At 41.5% G+C, this 18,368-nt stretch overlaps 1 protein-coding gene across 10 annotated transcripts in view; it reads right to left on the bottom strand.

Annotated features, from left to right (window-relative positions):
• The window catches only part of CSGALNACT2 (chondroitin sulfate N-acetylgalactosaminyltransferase 2), a 43,081-nt gene extending 32,647 nt beyond the window's left edge, over positions 1 to 10,434 (bottom strand). For 5 of the 10 annotated variants that reach the window (XR_014827947.1, XR_014827946.1, XR_014827945.1 and 2 more), the window contains exon 1: positions 10,295 to 10,434. The gene's annotated coding sequence lies outside the window, so the exon portion shown is untranslated. Of the gene's footprint in view, positions 1 to 4,463; positions 4,546 to 6,955; positions 7,137 to 10,294 lie in introns of all 10 variants that reach the window. The other 5 variants (XM_084996989.1, XM_084996992.1, XM_021072398.2 and 2 more) reach the window with 3 other exon arrangements.
• Between the last annotated feature and the right edge of the window lie 7,934 nt (positions 10,435 to 18,368).

The following is an 18,368-nucleotide window of genomic DNA, read 5'->3' as shown; positions in this document are numbered from 1 at the left end:
ACAGTATTGAGAAAGAAGGATAAAATTGGAGGACTCAACTTTCCCATTTCAAAACTTACTTCAAAGTTAACAGTAATCAAGATAGAATGGAATTAGCATAAGACTAGACAAATAGACCAATGGGATAGAATTTAAGGTCCAGAAATAAGGTCATATTAAGTCAACTGATTTTCAACAAGAGTAGCAAGGTAACTCAGTGGGAACTGTCTTTTCAGTAAATGGTGCTTGGATACCTGGATACTCACAAGCAAAACAATGAAACTGAATCTCTACCTCATCCTATATTGAAAGTTAACTCAAAATGGGTCAAAGATCTGAATGTAAGAGTTAAAACTATAAACTCTTAGAACAAAACAAAACAAAAGTGTAAATCTTTATGACCTTGGATTAGGCAATGGTTTCTTAAATATGACACAAATACCAAATAAATATAAATCTAACTTCATTAAATACTTATGTGCTGCAAAGGATATCATCAAGAAAGTGAAAAGGATGGGGTAAAATATTTATAAATCATATATCTGATGGGGTTTGTAATTAGAATATATAAAGAACTCTTACAACCCATTATTAAAATGATAAATAACTCAGTGAGCAAAAGTTACGAATAGACCTTTCTCTGAAGATAAAGCCTATAAGCACATGAAAAGATGCTCAATGTTGTAAGCTAACAGAGAAATGCAAATCAAAACCACAGTGAGATACTACTTCATTTGTACTAGAACATAATTCAAAATTAATCAGAGGGGGAATGTACATGATAGGGGGAAGGGGATTAAGAAGTACTAACTATTAGGTATAAAGTAAATAAGATATAAGGATTCTAAGGCACAGGACAGGGAATATAGCCAATATTTTATAATAACTTTAAATGGAAGATAGCCTATAAAAATATCAAATCACTATATCATACCTGAAACTAATATTGTAAGTCAACTATACTTCAATTTAAAAAAAATCACAAAACGAATCATAATGCAATAATAAAACAAACTCAATGAAAAATTGGCAAAATATTTGAACACTTCAAATAAGCACACACAAAAAAATGCCTGGGGGTTCTCGTCGTGGCGCAGCAGAAACGAATCCGACTAGGAACCATGAGGTTGCGGGTTTGATCCCTAGCCTTGCTCAGTGGGTTAAGGATCCGGCATTGCCATGAGCTGTTGTGTAGATCTCAGACGCGGCTCAGATCTGGTGTTGCTGTGGCTCTGGTGTAGGCTGGAAGCAACAGCTCCAATTAGACCCCTAGCGTGGGAACCTCCATGTGCTTTCATACACTGCTGGTACGAATGTAAGATGGTTTCACAGGTTTTTAACAAGTTAAATATAAGCCTATCATTTGATCAAGCCATTCCATTCCTAGATATTTAACCGAGAGAAATGAACTCATATGTCCATACAAATACTTGTACATAAATGCTCACAGCAGCTTTGTATGTAACAGCCAAAGACTCAAAACAATTCAAATGTCCATCAACAAGTGAAGGGATAAACTAGTACAACCAGAAAATGGAATATTGTTCAGCAATAAAAAGGAATAAACTACTGATACATGCTTCAATATGGATAAATCTCAGTAACAGAAGCCCAATAGGAAAAGAGTACAATGAAAGAGTATGATTCCATTTATGGAAAATTCTAGAAAAGGTAAGGTTAATTTGTACTGACAACAGAGGAGTCAGTGGTTGCCTGGGATGAGGCAGAGGTGGGGAAGGTGGTATCTGGAAGGAATTATAAAAGTGCACAAAGAAACTTTGCAGAGTACTGGATAGGTCCATTATCTTGACTGTGGTGGTGATTTCAAGTATATGCATATGTTCAAATTATCGAATTTTATAGTTTAAATATGTATAATTTATTACAAGTCATTATACCTCAATCAAACTGTTTAAAAAATAAAACCAAACCAGAAGTTCCCACTGTGGCTCAGTGGGTTAAGAACACAACAGTGTCTAGGAGGATGTGTGTTTGATCCCTCGCCTAGTTCAGTGGGTTAAAGATCTGACATTGCTGCAAGCTACGGTGTAGGTTGCAGATGAGGCTCGGATCCAGTGTTGCCATGGCTGTAGAGTAGGCCTGTAGCTGCAGCTCCAATTCAACTCTAGCCTGGGAATTTCCATATGCTGCAGGGATGGCCATTAAAATAAAAAATGTTTTTTTAACAAATTATTTAAAAAACCCAAATCAGATTTAATTCTAGTGGTATTGCTAAAGAGTCATTTGTGAGTAAACTCCACCTTGTTCATTAAGATAAACATGAAGATTGGTTGACAAGTTTTGATTTAAAAAACAAAACTAAGCACACCTCTTCCCCCTTCCCCACAAAAAGCAGAATTCAGACTACTCTGAAGGTCTTATTACAGCTTTTCTATTTGGTCTTGTGATGCTGAGTCACAAATGAGTCCTAAAGATAGTTCATTCTGGAGTTCCCGTCCGTGGTGCAGTGGTTAACGAATCCGACTAGAAACCATGAGGTTGTGGGTTCGGTCCCTGCCCTTGCTCAGCGGGTTAACGATCCGGCGTTGCCATGAGCTGTGGTGTAGGCTGCAGACATGGCTCGGATCCTGTGTTGCTGTGGCTCTGGCATAGGCCGGTGGCTGCGGCTCCGATTGGACCCCTAGCCTGGGAACCTCCATATGCCGCAGGAGCGGCCCAAGAAATAACAAAAAGACAAAAAAAAAAACAAAAAACAACAACAAAAAAATATAGTTCATTCTACAGCATTGATCCCTACATAATATGACCTTTAAGCAGTTTCTACTCAATATTTTGATTCTGTAATTTTATGGAACTACTAATACACATATCATACATCATTTATTTCCAGGATACTTACACTGCCAAACACATGTTAGTGTGTCAAATTAACTTCTGCAATAAGAGTAGCTTACTGCCTTTTATAAAATACAAAGCAATCCATTTGAATCTGTATCTACCTATTTTCAAAGTTCTAGTCTGTATAATCCTCCTAAATTTTCTGTACAGAATAATTTCTTATCAAAGTTTCTAAAATCTAAATTTATGGAGTTCCCATTGTGGCTCAGGGGGTTAACAACTTGACATAGTGTGCAGCTGTAAAAAGGAGAAAAAAATCTAAATTTATAATTTTGAGTTCATTTTGTAAACAACAAAGTCACAAAAATTATTTGGAAAAAAAACCTGTCAGTAAACTAAACGAAAACATTATGAAGTACAAACACATGTGAGGGAGGGAATTAGAACTTTTTATTTCTTGAGTATCTGATGAGTATTATAATAGTACATGTATTCTTTAACATGTCACTGAATAAATGCTTTGCAAATATTTAGAAATACTGATCACCACAAGGCAGTAATACTCATGTATGTAGAAACCCTAACCACCAATGTGATGGTATCAGGAGAGAGGGCCTTTGAGAGGAAATAAGTTCATGGCAGTGCAGCCCTCATGAATGGATTAGAAAGAGACCCCAGGGGACTAAGTAGCCCTCTTTCTGCCATGTGAAGATACAATAATTTGGCAGTCTACAACCAGGAAGAGGGTCCTCACCCCACCATGATCTCAGACTTGAGACATATATTTGTTATTTATAAGCTACTCAGTCTATGGTACTTTGTTATAATTGCCCAAAATAAGACAGGGACTGTGTTATGTGTCAAGAACAAGTAACACCAGATAGATCATTTTGACAAGTGTTTCTGGGGAAAACTAAACTTACAATAAGTGGATTTCAGCAAGACAAATGGCAGTAATACCTATATCATTACAGGTGAGGTAGAAAAATGTGCCAAAGGCAGCCTGTGGCACAGTAAAAACAACTCAGAGTCAAGTGTAACAACTACTTGACAGTTATATAATCTTGAGCATGATACTTAACCTTTCTGGGCCTGTCTCTAAAAAGAAGCCATTTGCCTGGATGGCCAAAGTTCCTTCTAAGATGTTACAATTCCTTTATGAAAGATAAACTAAAAATACATACATACACACACTCTTATATTTTGGAGGACAAATTTGATTTAGCTTAACTATTTTTTTTTTTTTTTTTTTTTTGCTATTTCTTGGGCCGCTCTCGCAGCATATGGAGGTTCCCAGGTTAGGGGTCTAATCGGAGCTGTAGCCACTGGCCTACGCCAGAGCCACAGCAACGCGGAATCCGAGCCGTGTCTGCAACCTACACCACAGCTCATGGCAACTCCGGAGCTGAGCAAAGGCAGGGACCGAACCCGCAACCTCATGGTTCCTAGTCGGATTCGTTAACCACTGCGCCACGACGGGAACTCCGACAATTTGATTTAAATGCACTGCCCTTTAATTTGATTTAAATGCACTGCCCTTTAATGCAACAATTTGCAACTCCACTTTTAAGTTTCTCAACTATAGAAATTTTCATACTAGTATATAAAGTCACATGAATAGTCTACTAGCATTATATGCAACAGTGAAATAAAAACAGATAACAGATGAGAAAACTGATGCTTACAGAGATTAAGGAACTTGTCTATATTGATGAGTTAGAAAGTGGCAGAGCAGCTACACAGATTCAGGCCATCTGGCTCCCAACACTATTACACAGATAGAAAATGAGAAATATTTTTAATTTGTTAACACCACTGCACAGATATTAGCTATGTCAACACATCTGGATTTACCTCATCTGTTAAGTGTGGACAGTTACAGAACCTACCTTGGAGTATTACTATAACAATTAACCAAGTAAAACATGACAAGCATTAAGTATTCAATGAAGTGTTAGATATTATTTCCCATTAAGCAAACTTTTGTTTTGTTGTTGTTGTTGTTAACATTAAACCTACCAATCGTTTCCTGCATGACTTCTTGATTTTGACTTCCCTACCAGAAATAATACTAATGATAAAATTTATTTCCTGGAGTTCCCGTCGTGGCGCAGCGGTTAACGAATCCGACCAGGAACCATGAGGTTGTGGGTTCGATCCCTGGCCTTGCTCAGTGGGTTAAGGATCCGGCATTGCCGTGAGCTGTGGTGTAGTCACAGACACGGCTCAGATCCTGCATTGCTGTGGCTGTGGCATAGGCCAACAACTATAGCTCTGATTAGACCCCTAGCCTGGGAACCTCCATATGCTGCAGGAAAAGGCCCTAGAAAAGGCAAAAAGACCAAAAAAAAAAAAAATTTATTTCTTCAAATCGTCAATTCTTAACACTTATTAAACAACCTATGCTCCTGTCACTAATTTGAAATGCCACTTTTGTCATAAGCAAAATTCCTATATGTATAGAAGTCTATTTCTGGCCTCTAAATCAGAGGTTAGCAATCATTTTAGGCAAAGGGTCAAGTAGTAAATATCACAACCAGTCAACTCTGCCTTATAACACAAAAGCAGCCACAGAAAATGGGTAAATGAATGATGCAGGTGAGTTCCAATGGAAAGTGAAATTTGAACTTCGTGTAATTTTCATGTCATAAAGTATTATTCTTTTGTTTTTTTCTCAAGCAATTAAAAAAAAGCCACTCTTGGCAGAGTTGTCATCGTGGCACAGAGGAAATGAATCCGACTAGGAACCATGAGGTTGCAGGATTGATCTCTGGCCTCGATCAGTGGGTTAAGGATCCAGCATTGCTGTGAGCTATGTGGTGTAGGTTGCAGATGTGGCTCAGATCTGTCATTGCTGTGGCTGTGGTGTAGGTCAGCAACAGTATCTCCGATTAGACCCCTAGCCTGGGAACCTCCATATGCTGTGGGTGAGGCCCTATAAAGCAAAAAAAAATAAATAAATAAAAACCACTCTTGGATCTCAGATCATACTAAAACAGGTGGTCAACCAGATCTGGCAACCCATGGTTTAAACCCTTACAATTTTTACATTCCTAAAAAAAATTTTCTGTATTTATAAAATTCCACAAAATAAATACATTAGATAAAAAGGTTAAACATGATATAAGGGCATATAGTAAAACCTTTCCCTTCTCTCCCAGAAGCCCAGTTTTTGTGCATCATTCTAAATATACTGCAACTATTAAACATCTCAACATGAATAGCCTTATATGTATACACATGACTTTCCACATGTTAATTCATCTATACTATAAAACCCCGGAAATGGAAATGCTGGGATAAATTTCCTTAAAGCATTCATTCCAACATGTAATTAGTATCTATAGCTTCCCTTTACTCAGGATAAGCCTTCCAACATGGCTTTATCTTTTTCCCACCTTCCCAATCAATTTTAAAATCAGGAGTTCCCAGGTGGGTTCATGGCCTAGCCATTAAGGATTTGATGTTGTCACTGCTGTGGCTTGGGTTCAATCTCTAGAACTTCCACATGCCACAGGCGTGGCCAAAAATAAAATAAAATCTTGCAGCACTACTCACAATAGCCAGGACATGGAAACAACCCAAATGTCCATCGACAGATGATTGGATTCGGAAGAGGTGGTATATGTACACAATGGAATACTACTCAGCCATAAAAAAGAATGACATAATGCCATTTGCAGCAACATGGATGGAACTAGAGAATCTCATACTGAGTGAAATGAGCCAGAAAGACAAAGACAAATACCATATGATATCACTTATAACTGGAATCTAATATCCAGCACAAATGAACATCTCCTCAGAAAAGAAAATCATGGACTTGGAGAAGAGACTTGTGGCTACCTGATGGGAGGGGGAGGGAGTGGGAGGGATCAGGAGCTTGGGCTTATCAGACACAACTTAGAATAGATTTACAAGGAGATCCTGCTGAATAGCATTGAGAACTTTGTCTAAATACTCATGTTCCAACAGAAGAAAGGGTGGGGGAAAAAATGTAATTGTAATGTATACATGTAAGGATAACCTGATCCCCTTGCTGTACAGTGGGAAAATTTAAAAAAATATATATAAAAAAATAAATAAAATAACAGATTCAAAATAAATAAATAAATAAAATAAAATAAAATCACATTAAGTATTTGTTCCAGATTACAGACTTTACAAATATACCTACCCTGGTTTATGACTCCTTCTGTTGCATTCCATTAAATTTCTTAACTATAGTTATCAATGCCTTGGAGTAAAAAAATAAGTTCCACTGTTTTCTTTGATTACTGTTTCTTTATTTCCACATCTGTTTTTCTTGGATTAATTTTCCGTTTGATGTAGTACATCCTGAGGTATTCCTAGTGGGTCTGGGTGAAAATGACTTTATTTTACCCCTACTCTGAATAACAGTTTGGGCAGGATAAGATTCTGAGTTCAGAATATGTCCAATGAGCACTTTTAAAACACTGCTCCATGGTCATCTAACTTTCCACATCCCAGATTAGAACCTAATCCGGTGTCCAAGACTGCATGGATACTACTGCCCTCATGACCTGTCGTCTCTGTGGTTATTTCTCCTCTTCTAACTTCTATTCCCTCTTGGAACTCTGATTAGATGTACATTGGCTCTGTTGAATCTATTTTCCATGCCATGGTTATTTTTTCCTACTTTCTATGTTTTAACATTCAAGAACTGATTACTTAGTTTCAGGGCAGCCTGTATATGTTCAATAGGCATAACAACCTCCCAAATCTGAGCGTACTATTATTTATCTTAAAGTTTCCTTCTTTTTCTTACGTGAACTCAATTGCTTCAAGGCCAGTCCTTATATTTGTCTAGTCTTATATGCTGCTTTCCTACAAGTGTTCAGTGATTTCTGTTGTCTGTTCCCACAATAAATGTACCTGTATATCAGTACAAGTGGAAATCACTGTGATCCTGTAATAAATTCAATTTTGTATTTATATCTAGAACTTGTGCAGTATGCTAACAATAACGTAAGGTTTTTGACATGCAATCCCATGATACTTCAATCCATTTTTAGTCATATCCTTTCCATGTTTCATTTCCCCTAACAACCACTAACTTGAGTAACACAGTTCTTACCTAAGTGTTATGCGAGCTTCAGGGACAGAACATAACTGGCTCTAACAGACTTGACTAACAGACAGTTAAACAAATATGAGAAGTCTGGGAAAAGTCTTCTGGTAGAAGACTTTCATAAATATGCAATCTAAGGAATAAACAACAGTAATATGGTAATAAGTCTTGAAATCATAATAGGTAGGCTTTTTACCAATCTTTAATGTTACAGAAGTTAAAATAACAAATTGTATCTTTTAAAAGACTCCGTGATAAAAGTTAAAATAACAAATTGTATCTTTTAAAAGACTCCGTGATAATTAAAATGTAATTTTCCATCAACTTATGATTTAGCCATGCCACAGCTGACAAAAAGGCAGATGTTCACCAAGCCATTTACAAGAATGTTCACAGCATTATTGAAAGTAATATACGATAATAACATATAAAAGTTGGAAACATAAATATCGACCAATATCTCTTCTATGAGAAGAGCCATATATCATACAATGGATTACCACACAGCAATAAAAAAAGAATTACTGACATATGAAACATTATGGGTGAATCTCATAAGCAATATGCTGAGGATACTGTATGATTCCATTAATATCAAGCTCCAATAAATAAAACCAATAGGAATCACATGACATGGGTATAATTAATTTGGAAGAAGCAGGGGGAAACTCCTGGGATGACAGATATAATTTGATCTAGCTGGTGGCTGCCCAAGTTAATACATACATAAAAATTCACTGAGCTGTACAATTAAGACTTATGCACTTGATGACTTCATATATATTTTATACCTCAATCAAAAAGTTAAGGAAAAAAATGTAACTTCCAAACTGCTGGAACTAAATATTTATGTCAAAATTATCTGTGCCATAAATACTGGACATCAAAAGAGTTCTCACTGTGGTACGGTGAGTTAAGAATCAGACTGCTGGGAGTTCCCATTGTGGCTCAGGGGTAACAAAGCCACCGGGTATCCGTGGGTTCAATCCCTGGCCTTGCTTGGTGGGTTAAGGATCTGGTGTTGCCATGAGCTGTGTGGTGTAGGCTGCACGCACGGCTCAGATCTGGTGTTGGTGTGGCTGTGGAATAGGCTGGCAGCTGTAGCTCCAATTTGACCCCTAGCCTGGGAACTTCCATATGCTGGGGGTTCAGCCCTAAAAGACACACACACACACAAAAAATGAGACTGCGGTGGCTTAGGTCACTGTGGAGGCACATGTTCAATCCCTGGCCCTGGCCAGGGAAGTTCCATATGCCTCTGGTGCACCCTAAGAAAAAAAAAAAAAAGGAAATCTGATATCCTTTTTACATTACTTAAGGCATAATGACAATTTTAAACAAATGGTATCAGAATAATAATACAAAATCAATGTTAACATGCTCAGTCATAAAGTACTTGGATTCCTAATTCCATGTTCCAAGTCCTTTTTTTTTTTTTTGCTTTTTAGGGCCACACCTGCAGCGTATTTAAGTTCCCAGGTTAGGGGGTGAATCAGCGCTACAGCTGCCAGCCTACACCACAGCCACAGCAACGTGGGATCTGAGCCTCGCCTGCGACCTACCCCACAGCCCAAGGCAACACCGGATCCCCAATCCACTGAGCGAGGCCAGGGATTCGTGTCCTCTTGGATACTAGTCGGGTTTGTTACTGCTGAGCTACATCGGGAACTCTTCAAAGTACTATTTTAATGCATTAATTCTACCAAAAATCAAGGCCCAGCTACTGAGAACCTTCATCAATAGTTAAATGTCCAGACATCCGCACATAAACCTAAGGGGTAGACTGAAGGATAAAAACTTAAAGATTTATAATCAAATTTTCATTCTGCCAATAACATCATCATAAACAAAAGCTTCACTACTGCGTTTACAGATTATTCCTCAGCAAGCTGCTCAGGAATAGTGTAATTTTCAAGATGAAGTCTGAAAATGCAAGAAGCTTCCCGACCCGTGGTCTCCACGGCCCCAACTAATTCCTATATAAAGGCGCATCTTTTAAAGGAGCCTAGTGTCTGGCAGAAATAGAGAGGCTGCCGCCAGAAATGACTATTCTAACGCAATAAAGAGGTAACAGCTGACTACAAAGTTTATCCACTGAGGGGAGCAGAGACGGTGGTTGAGTTGGTTAAAAAAAAAAAAAAAAAAAGTAAAAATAAAACACGCAAACCAACGGTGTTCTGGCAGCACCGTTCTTAAGAGACAACTCAAACCGCACCGAAAACCCGCCGCTGCTCCTGACACCGGAGCAGATTCCGGAGAGCTTGTCTGCAAGGCGACCCCATGGGGACATGGCCCCCAGGGTAGCTCGTCCGTGAGGTGACCCGACTGGGACGGGGACCCAGAGTCCGCGGCCCCAGCGCCTGCACGGGCCGGCGGAGCCGTGACAGCCGCGGGCGGGTGAGGCCAAGAGGGCCAGGTACTCACCGCGTTCACCCGTCAGCACACGGCGGCCACCGTCCGGCCGCCAACTCCCCAGCCGCTGGCACACCTAGGCGGCGCCTGGCACACTGCAGCCGCCACCACCTCACCGCCCACCCTTCGGGCGCGCCGCCGCGCCGCCAGCCTCTACTTCCGGCGCGCGTGAGGAAATGAGGCTGCCGCCCGGCGATGCCCGCCCCTCCCCTCCTATGCCCGCCCAGCCCGGACAGCCCTGCCCACACCACCCCCAGCCCCTCCCACTCCCCCTCCCGAGTCCAGGGCTAGGCGAAAGGAAGGCTCTCTAATCTGCATCCAGTACTGATTAATCCGATATGTTACAAATATGTCTGTGTCCGTGCGCGCTCGTGTAGTTCAAAAAACAATTTGTGGCGGCTAGGAGGGTGCAGGAGGCAGGAAACCGCTCTTGCCCGAGCAAGTGTCTGCAGGGAGTGGAGTACCAGCCCGGCCTGAAGGCTAGCTTTGCCGGAGGGACGCCGCGGAAGATGGCAACGCTTTCCTGCTCTGGAGCCCTGTCCTGGAAGCTCGAGGGAGCACTGAGCTAAGGACATACAGGTCTCCAGAGATGTCCGAACATCCTCAGGAATGCTGGGCTGCGCATGAGGCCCAAGCCGGGAAGCCCCGGGCTGCCAGTCACTCCATTTTTTTGGACCTGAATTTCCTTATATATGAAAGGAGGGGGTGAGGTAAACTTACCGGAAAATGGCTTCAAGGTCTCACAAGGCACAACTTTATCGGGTCGAGAAAAGAGAAAAGCCCGCCTTGGCATCCCCTCCATTCAGCTGCTTATTTCAGGGACATCCCCAAGGCACTCTGTCTAAGCTGAGTAGGTGAGGGGCTACCCCGCAGCGCCAGCCCCTGCCCATGTCTGCGTAGGACATGGCCGTGCTAAGAGGAGCTCTGCCTCCCATCTGGGCTCTGCTTTCCTTAATGGGTGACCTTGGCAGGCTATGCGGACTTAGCCTCTATAAGCCTCGGTTTCCACAGCTGTGTTATGGGGACAATACCAATAGCCTATTCTTCCTAATATTGTTCTGAGGATTAAATGAAATTTTGTATTTGAAATGTTTGGCACTGTACCTGGCAGGTGGCAGGCAGTCAGAGCTCGTTGCCATTATTAATGCATTAGTTAGAGTAGAAGTCTGGGACGACTGGGGGGCACATCCTGCAGGAGGGGCAACGTTCCAGGGGGATATGTTCCTAATCACCACTGTCTTCACTGGATGATGATTTTGGAGATGTCTTTAACTCGGATGCTCTCCTTGGATATGTCCTGTGGGAAATTCCATGGGTAGAAAAGTCTGGACAGCCTATGTTTTTTGTTTGTTTGTTTGTTTGTTTTTGCTTTTTAGGGCTGTACCCACAGCATATGGAAGTTCCCAGGCTAGGGGTCGAATCAGAGCTGTAGCTGCCAGCCTACGCCACAGCCACAGCAATGCCAGATCTGAGCCACATCTGCGACCTTCACCACAGCTCATGGCAATGCTGGATCCTTAACCCACTGAGCAAGGTCAGGGATCAAACCCGCAACCTCATGGTTCCTAGTCAGATTCGTTTCTGCTGCGTCACAAGGGGAACTCCCTGGACAGCCTACTTCTTAAAAAAAAAGAAAAAGTTTTTTTTTAATTGAAGTATAGTTGATTTACAATGTTGTGCCAATTTCTGCTCTACAGCAGGGTGATCTAGTCATACATATACATATATTCTTTTTCTTATATCATCTCCCATCATGTTCTATTCCAAGAGATTGGATATAGTTCCCTGTGCTATACAGTAGGATCCCATTGCTTATTGATTCTAAATGTAATAGTCTGCATCTGCTAACCCGAAACTCCCAGTCCATTCCCACTTCCCCTTAGCAACCACAAGTCTGTTTTCCACATTTGTGAAGCACAAATGAACCTATCTGCAAAACAGGACAGACTACTTCTAAGCCAGTCTTGCTGAATCTCCAGTCTCTACCTAATTTAAAGATCTCACTTTTCTCTCAAGTTATTTCTGAGCAAATGAAAACATTTGTAGTTCTAATGCCTCTTCCTCCCAACCTAGCCCGAGTAAAGAATGAACCAGTCGTAGAGTCCATGGGTCTGTAAGCTCCTACAAATAAGGACCATGTCTTTTTCATCTCACAGTACTTTGCACATAGTAAGTGTTGAGTAAAACAAATTGAATTAAGAGAACATGCAGTGATCCCTCCCCCCGTCCAGAACCTCTGCCACTTGACTGGCTCCTTGAGCAGATGGCATGACTGATTACATTTTCCATCTGTTATAATTAAGCTTTTGGTCTGGTTGGCTAGTTAAGTTCTAGTGCAAGTCTCCTGACATCCTATGGAGTAGGTTATGGTCTTCAGCTGACAAGAGAGAAAATGGAAACTTGGGAGAGGAAACTCAGAGAGGCTCTCCTAGGGCAGGACCTGGCATGAAATCACAGTGTAGGGTTAGGATTAGTGTCATGTCTTTAAAACTATTCTTTGAATTCTCCATTAGAATTGTTTTTAAAATAACTGAGGTTCTGCCATCAATGGATTTAAATTGTAAGTGTATTATTATCTTAACTGCCAAACCAAATGCTAAATGTATGTAATTTGAATTTGGAGATAAGATAATGCATAATTTAAATTCAATGGCAGATAAAGGGTGATGTACCAGGGCTTATAAAATAAGTAGTTCCCTTGGGAAAAACACTAAAGTACTACTGTGGTGTGATTAATATCAGAAAAATGTATTTCAAAAAAAACACTAAAATTTCCCACCAATCTCTAATCTGAGACTTTTTTTTTAACTATAAAGCTTTCCCATTCCCCTAGCCTTCCTTTGAGTCTCTGCCAAAAGCAAGTGATGGGTCTGACTCCGTAGCTATCACACGCTGAATAAATAGCCTTTGCCTGTTTCATTTGAGCAATCTTCATTTGTTTGCAGTTTTCCTGGTGGCCCCCACCAAGATATAGCCTGCACCACAGTCTGCTTGTTGTCTCAGACTGCATGCAGGCTGCATCAGGTGTGGTACCCACAGAGCCCTCCTTGTGCCTTGCAGTTCTTGATTTATCCAGTCCCCAAGGATGTGAGAAGTTGGCAATGGGTCCTAACCTCTGCTCTCTTTGCGTTGAATTCCTTGGCTTTTTATCTCAGTTTGGTACTCAGGTTTTGTCATTGATTCCCATTTTCTGGGCATCTTTGATAGAATCAGTTCACTCTTTTGTATCATTTTCACTGTCTTTGGTGTTACTGTTTTGAGTTGTGCTGTCTAAAAATGCTGTTTGTCATCAGGAGAGTCAGAGCATAGAATACTGTCATAGGTCCTAGAACGGTGCTGTTCAAGCCAGCCTCACTAACCTGTGAGTGGGGTTCTTACCAGACAGGCAATAACTAGGACAGAATTTATTGCAGTTGCTAATGAAACTGGATGGGGTTCTCCCATCTTGATTTTATGTCCTGAGAGACATGGAATGCACAAGCATTACATTCCACCCACTGCTGTCAGCTCACATGGTGTTGCCTAGGTCTAAATTGTCTCCTGCAGGAAAACCCCTGCTTCTTATATGTGCTCTTTTTGCAATTGCAATCCCAATTTATTTCATTTTTTGGCCACACTAGCAGCATGAAGTTCCTGGGCTCAAACCCACGCCACAGCAGTGACCCAAACCACAGCAGTGACAGTGCCAGATTCTTAACCACTAGGCCACCAGGGAACTCCTGCAATCTCAATTTTGGGTCTGTCTCTCCAAATGGCATAACTTCATTGAGGATGGTTTGGGTGTTCAGTGGCCACTCTGAGGAACAGTCACTTTGGACAAGTTTGTTCATTTAAGAGATGCCTTAGAAAAGAAAGAGAATAAGCTTTCTCAGGTCTAATGGCATGATTTGAATCATATTCAGAAGTCACCAAACAGAATTCTGAGTCCAAAACTGTCTCCCTGAAAGATTCTTTGCCCAAAGCTGATGAGAAAAATTTTTTTTCTTTTTTGCTTTTTAGGGTCACTCCTGCAGCATATGGAAGTTCCCGGGCCAGGGACTGAATCCCAGCCACAGCTGTGACAAAGGCGGATCCTTTAACCCAATGCACTGGGCTGGGGATCAAACCCATACCTCCTCCTCCACCTGAGCTGCTGCAGTCAGATTCTTAACCCACTGTGCCACAGCAGAAAACATCCTAACAAGAAATTTGACAGACTTAAGCAACAACAAACTAGACTCATTTTTCTAGAAACAGCTTTTCCTCCTGCCATCCTATGTGGCGCTCTCCCTTCTCCCCGCATCGTTTTTTGGTTGCTTTTTAGTTTTGTTTTTAAGGCCATGCCTGTGGCACATGGAAGTTCCCAGGCTAGGGCCCAATTGGTGCCACAGCTGCCGGCCGATGCCACAGCCACCGCAACACCAGAACCCAAGGGCATCTGTCACCTACACTGAATTGCAAGAACACCTGATCCTTAACTTACTGAGCGAGGTCAGGGATCGAACCTGCATCCTCATGGATATTAGGTTCTTAACCTGCTGAGCCACAACAGGAACTCCCTTCCCCATCCTTCTGATCTCTCTACCACAGCTCCGTCCACTCCTCCTTCTTGCCCTTGTCCAGACCACTTACCACTCCCTAACAACACTTCTAAGGCTCTCAAATTCTACTTGTCTCTGAAGATCCATTCCTCTCATGCATCAGGCATGTAGGCAACTGAAGAATCTAAACTTTGGATCCATGCTGAATTAAAAGCTATAATTAAATATTTTCTCAAACCCAGACAAGATCAGCAACTATTCATAGCATAATTTAGAATACTTCGGGGTGCAGGTGACCCAAGTTGACTTGACCTCTATCAACTCGTACACATGTTGCGCAGCACCTTATGTGCTAAATTCTGACTGGATTCACCTGGAAAAGGAGCTTATCGGATTCGTCTTTCCACAATAAACCTGAGAGTCCACAAAACAGCTCAAAATGTAGTGAAGTCTCCTAAAAGCCATACCTAAAACAACTCCAAGGAAAACAAATTGAACCACAATTCAATCATGCAAACAGAGAAAAGATGCATCTACAGAAAATCTTTGGGAGAGGAAAGAAAATACATTGTAACAACATTTGGGAATTTTAAAATTGCCCTATCACCATTCATTTCGTTAATGTGGTTACACCTGAAATTGGAGCCATCTCAAAACCAGAAATTAAGATGAGAAATAGCTCTTGACCCGAACAACAATCCCTAGCAGATATTTTTGAAAGGATTTTAGAACAAAGACAAAACAGGGCCCCAAATAAACTTGTGGCCCTGCAGACCAAAATGATTCGGTGGCTAATTTCCCAATCAACCCCCTACTGACAAGGACGCTTGCAGCTATCGGAGACAGAAAAGACACCGAAAAAAGACTGCCCCATCTTATGAGAGAAAAATCAAGACAGAAAAAAAATCCCTCAATTCAGATTAAGGAGGGTGCTCTGAGAAAGGAAATGAAATGCACCCAGTACAAATACAGATGATGTGTTAGTTTGCCAGGGCTGCTGTCACAAATTACCACAAACCAGGTGGCATACAACTACAGAAATTTACTCTCTCCCAGTTCTGGAAGCTGGAAGTCCCAAATCAAGGTGCCAGCAGGGACATGCTCCCACCTATGGTTCTAGGGGAAGCTCCTTCCTTGCCTCTTCTAGCTTCTTGTAGTTGCCAGCAATCCTTTGCTTGTGGATGCATCACTGTGGCCTCGGCCTTCATCCTCACGTGTTCCTCTTCCTGTGTCTTCTTTATTTCCAAATCACCCTCCAGTCACTGAGTTAGGGCTTCCTCTAACCCAGGAATACCTCATCTTAATTTGATTGCATCTACAAAGACCCTGCTTTCAAATAAGATCAAATTTAGAAGTTCTGAAGGTCATGGCATATTTTGTGAGGGACTTCCTCATCCTCATGGCAACCTCATCCATTTTAGGTAGCTACAGGTGCTGCTTTTTCTATACTAAACCTTGCCATCTTTGCTCCAACTTTACCCAGGGGTAAACAAACATATGACATGGGATGGGAAGCATCTGAAAATATCCACAGACTTCCTCTATATCCTAGCTCTTAATTCCAAGCCTTGAGCCCTTGATTGCAAACATTCCTTCCTGTTCTGTACAAATTTAATAGAGACTTTGCAATATTAAATATACACCAGGGTATTTGGGACTATTTGTGAAATTCCAGAGGACTCATCTATTCATAAACAAGTTGATTCTGTCCTGGTTATACCTTTTCCTTCTCCATTATATTTGATACATAATCCAAATAAGTATTTGACACTGAACTTGACACTCCATGGGCTAAAATTTCCACTGATATGGGAAAAATAATTGGAGCAGAACCTTTTTTTTTTTTTTCTTTTTATGGCCGCACCTATAGCATATGGAAGTTCCCCGGCTAGGGGTCAAATCAGAGCTGCAGCTGCAGGCCTACACCTCAGCTACAGCAATGCCAGATCCAAGCTGAATCTGCAACCTAGGCCACAGCTTGTAGCAACCTTGGATCCTTAACCCTCTGAGTGAGGCCAGGGATCAAACCTGCATCTTCACAGAGGCAATGTTGGTTACTTAACCCACTGAACCACAGTAGGAACTCCAGAACAGAACCTGTTAAAGCTCATATAGATCCTACCAAGCCACTACCTAAACCTCCCCAATATCCCTTGAAGTCAGAAGCAGAGAAAGGGGGAATGCCCATTGTGCCTCTTACGCCACGGCCACAGTAACGACAGAGCCACGTCGCATCTGTGAACTACGCTGAAGCTTGAGGCAACACCAGATCCTTAACCACTAAGCGAGGCCAGGGATTGAACTGATATCCTCACAGATTCTAGTTGGGTTCTTAAGCCCCCCGAGCCACAATAGGAACCCCAATGCTTTAGATCTTAAGCTGACTGCTGAATCTACAATCCATCCAAATCTACTGAACAGACGCTAGGTAATTCTAAAATTTGAATTCGGTAACTTTCATTGGATGATAAGTCAAATATTTACCACCTGCAGGAGACCAACAGAGCCCTAAATATGTAATGCAGCTGACACAGACCCTAGTTCCCGCCTTCGGGCATGAACAACTTCTTTCCTAGATCGCCACATGTCCCTACCAGCTATTCCATCTTCTGTGGTCAGGATGCCTGGCGCTGTTTGCTTCCGACCAATATCTAATGCACATAAGGATTAATGTTCCAAGACTTGTCTGGACATAGAGAACCTAAATATATAAATTACCAAGGCTGAAAATGCCGAGTTTCAAAACAAAGCCACCCTTGATTATTTAGCACTCCACCTGGGGGAATTACTGACTCACCGTTCTCGTGAACAATTGCAGCAGTGTTCCTATTGGTAGGAAACTTGCCTATAGGACTGTAAGAAACTTATCACCAACTCTGGCCAATTTCCTCAGGAATATCACCTGTTCCCAAGATGGAACACACACACGTCAGTCCCATCTGGTTGGCACAAGGAGTGATGGACATGTGCATTGCTCTAGATTTCTTGTTGGTGAGGCATGACCTGTGCCATTCCTAATACCATCCTTGGATCACTGAAACAGGGAAGCTGGGACAGACTATAAAATGCCTTAAGGCAAAGCTGCTTTTCTATATTTGATCCTCATGGCTTATATGGGATTTGTTCTTGGCTTGGGCAGGGGTTCTTGGTTCAAAACATCTTGCAGGGATTACAACTGTTATTTTTGTCATAGTATTCATGATGCTGGTCCACTGCATTCTGTCTCAGATGCTTCTTCACAGCTACTTTTTCATAAGAGGATCACCATGATGACACAACAACAGAAAGGTCAAGAACACCTCACAATACAGTTAATCATGGAGACGACTGAACAATCAACCTCTAAGCTGTGAAGATCTGGATTTCTAAATTTCCCTGAATTCATCAATCTTCAACCAAGAAAATGACCAAAAGGGGGGACTGAGACCCACATATGCAAACAGACAACAGCCAGACCACATATAACCAAAGAACTCTGACCTGCAACCTCTGCAGTCACAGCCCAGAATGGTCAGGATTTGGTCAAAGACTGCTAGATTCCCTACTTTTTCAGCCCCAATTTCCAT

Source organism: Sus scrofa, chromosome 14 (assembly GCF_054392235.1).
Source record: "Sus scrofa isolate SSC_HxYL_T2T_F1_AM1 chromosome 14, Sscrofa_HxYL_maternal_Yorkshire_Landrace_v2.0, whole genome shotgun sequence".
Lineage (NCBI taxonomy): Eukaryota > Metazoa > Chordata > Mammalia > Artiodactyla > Suidae > Sus > Sus scrofa.
This window is presented reverse-complemented; position numbering and strand designations above follow the sequence as displayed.